Here is a 3,654-nt window from a genome sequence, read left to right on the forward strand (position 1 = left end):
CTACCAGTAACAAATCTAGCAGCCCATCTCTGAATTGCTTCTATGTCCTCCCTCAATCCGACCTGATAGGGATCCCAAACGCTCGTGCAGTACTCAAGAATAGGTCGTATTAGTGTTTTATAAGCGGTCTCCTTTACAGATGAACCACATCTTCCCAAAATTCTACCAATGAGCCGAAGACGACTATCCCCACAACTGCCATTACATGCTTGTCCCACTTCATGTCGCTCTACAATGTTACGCCCAAATATTTAATCGACGTGACCGTGTCACGCGCTACACTACTAATGGAGTATTCAAAAATTACGGGATTCTTTTTCCTATTCATCTGCATTAATTTACATTTATCTATATTTAGAGTTAGCTGCCATTCTTTACACCAATCACAAATCCTGTCCAAGTCATCTTGTATCCTCCTACAGTCACTCAACGACGACACCTTCCCGTACACCACAGCATCATCAGCAAACAGCCGCACATTGCTATCCACCCTATCCAAAAGATCATTTATGTAGATAGAAAACAACAGCGGACCTACCACACTTTCCTGGGGCACTCCAGATGATACCCTAACCTCCGATGAACACTCACCATCGGGGACAACGTACAGGGTTCTATTACTTAAGAAATCTTCGAGCCACTCACATATTTGGGAACCAATCCCATATGCTCGTACCTTAGTTAGGAGTCAGCAGTGGGGCACCGAGTCAAACACTTTCCGGAAGCCAAGGAATATGGCATCCGTCTGATACCCTTCATCCATGGTTCGCAAGATATCATGTGAAAAAAGGGCGAGTTGCGTTTCGCAGGAGCGATGTTTTCTCAAGCCGTGCTGATGCATGGACAGAAACTTCTCTGTCTCAAGGAAATTCATTATATTCGAACTGAGAATATGTTCGAGAATCTTGCAACATCGCAGAAACGTGAATAGATAGGACTTCGTTTACATCCAGCGAAGACACAACAGTACGCTTATGGAACGACAATGTCAGTTTAAATAGAGTTCCTAAATAGTCTCGAGTTTCTGATGGGTTGCACATCGGATTCTCAATACGTGTACACTCGCAACACATTGACTCCCCAGTATGTCGCGTGTTATTACTACACTTCGCAACAGAATTAAAGGGTCACTTTTTCGCAACCCCGTAATTCGCATTCGTTGCGACGCGTAAGTTTGAAATTTGGCTCAATGGTACAAACGCGTGACGCCCTGCGACGTCAACCTCGGCATGGACGACACTTCGTACAGCTATTTTGTCGACACACGTGAAAAGAAAGGCCAAATTTCGGAAGTTGTTCTGACGTGTAAGGTCTCAGACTGTCAGAAAACGACACTTTCACCCCTTCTTTCTTACACCTCTAAGATGGAGGTTAGAACCGCAGTGCCCTGCGTTAAAAATCACTCGGTTTTCTTATGAGTGGCCGAGGAAAACATTCCAGCAGGAAGTCGTTCTGGAGAACCTTTGACACTGGTGACATCCTCGAATGTTACGACCCTTCTCTAAGAACGGGGTGGGGCTGCATCTCCATTAAACGTAATCTGATCTGTTTGGATCGCAATTTCTGGTCTCATGTACAGATGGCAGCCACTAGGAATCCCGGAATTAAATAGGTCTAGTACCTCAGCCATCATGTCATGCATATCTGGTATAAATTTGGTCTCCAATGTATAACATTGCATTATATGGTACCTCAATTTGAGGAAGCATTTCCGAAAAAAATTGCATCAATTTCTTTGTATATATGACGGTAGTATCTGTTCCCGAAAGAACAGTTACCGTTGATGACAATGCAGCTTTGCTAGAATGAAATGATAATTAAATTGAAACCCTTGCTGTAAACAGGCGTTGATATACTTCATTGGGGACATGTTGAAAATGTGTGCCCCGACCGGGACTCGAACCCAGGATCTCCTGCTTACATGGCAGACGCTCTAACCATCTGAGCCAACGGTGGCCCTGCTAAGAAAAGGAATGGCACTCATCTACATCTACATTGACACTCCGCAAGCCATCCAACGGTGTGTGGCGGAGGGCACTTTACGTGCCACTGTCATTACCTCCCTCCGTCACTCTTGACTGTCGGGCTGTATGGCGAACGACAGTCACGTTGGTATCCGACAGCTGCCTGGGGCGTCTCCAGACACGTCTTCGTTGCTCATCAGGGTTCAGTTCGAAGCGGGACTCATTACTGAAGACAGTTCTGTTTCAGTCAACGAGACTCCAAGCCGAAGATGCGTCTGGTCTGGAGATGCCCCGGAAAGCGGTGAGCTACCAACCCGAGTGTTGCTCTCCATCAGGAGTGATAGTCGGCGGTGCTGTCATCCACAGCGGTACGTCGGCGATATTCTACGCCCAGTTTTGTTGTGTTCATAGTAAGCCACCCCGAGCTTACGTTTCAGCAAGGTAATACCCACTCGAACACGGCGAGAGTTTCTACTACTCGTATTCGTGTTTGCCAAAACCCTACCTTGGCCAGCAAGATCGCCGGCTCTCTCTGTAATTGAGAACTTTTGGAGCTTTATGGGCAGGCCGCTCCAACTAGTTCGGATTTGGCACGATATCACTCAGGAGAATATCCGACAACTCTACCGATCACTGCCAAGCCGAATAACTGCTTGCAAAAGTGCACATGTAGACCAACGCGTTACTGACTCGCGCAATTTGTGAAGCCCTTTCTCTTGAATACATCCAATTTCTCAGAAGTTGTAATCATTTGTTTGTCTGCACACGTACAGATTTCCACACCTTTCGCATAATTCCTTCGTTGTGCGTCCTTTTTTATGGGGGGGGGGGGGAGGGCAAGGTATCGTATCTTCAGATGGTTCAGGTTGTTGCAAACGCGGCATATAGGCCATATTCATCTCCGGCTGAAGTGCACAGCGAATTTTGGTGATTATGTCGAAATGGACAGTATGTAGGAAATCTTGCTCTTTTTAACTATGATACACTACTGGCCATTAAAATTGCTACACCAAGAAGAAATACAGATGTTAAAGGGGTATTCATTGGACAAATATATTATACTAGTACTGACATGTGATTACATTTTCACGCAGTTGGGATACATAGATCCTGAGAAATCAGTGCCCTGAAAAACCACCTCTGGCCGTAATAACGGCCTTCATACGCCTGGGCATTGACTCAAACAGAGCTTGGATGGCGTGTACAGGTACAGCTACCCATGCAGCTTCAACACGATACCACAGTTCATCAACAGTAGTGACTGGCGTATTGTGACGAGCCAGTTGCTCGGCCACCGTTGACCAGACGTTTTCAATTGGTGACAGATCTGGCGTATGTGCTAGACAGGGTAGCAGTCGAACATTTTCCGTATCCAGAAAGGCCCGTACAGGACCTGCAAAAGGCGGTCGTGCATTATCCTGCTCAAATGTTGGGTTTCGCAGGGATCGAATGAAGGGTAGAGCCACGGGTCGTAACACATCTGAAATGTAACGTCCACTGTTCAAAGTGCCGTCAATACGTACAAGAGGTGACCGAGAAGTGTAACCAATGGCACCCCATACCATCACGACGGGTGATACGCCAGTATGGCGATGACGAATACACGCTTCCAATGTGCGTTCACCGCGATGTCGCCAAACACGGATGCGACCATCATGATGCTGTAAACAGAACCTGGATTCATCCGAAA

At 46.5% G+C, this 3,654-nt stretch overlaps 1 non-coding gene across 1 annotated transcript; it reads right to left on the reverse strand.

Moving 5' to 3' along the window:
• Window positions 1-1,882: 1,882 nt before the first annotated feature.
• Window positions 1,883-1,957, reverse strand: Trnat-ugu (transfer RNA threonine (anticodon UGU)). Its single transcript has one exon. It is a non-coding gene; the product is annotated as a tRNA-Thr (tRNA).
• Between the last annotated feature and the right edge of the window lie 1,697 nt (window positions 1,958-3,654).

Source organism: Schistocerca serialis, chromosome 5 (genome assembly GCF_023864345.2).
Source record: "Schistocerca serialis cubense isolate TAMUIC-IGC-003099 chromosome 5, iqSchSeri2.2, whole genome shotgun sequence".
In the NCBI taxonomy this organism is placed as follows: domain Eukaryota; kingdom Metazoa; phylum Arthropoda; class Insecta; order Orthoptera; family Acrididae; genus Schistocerca; species Schistocerca serialis.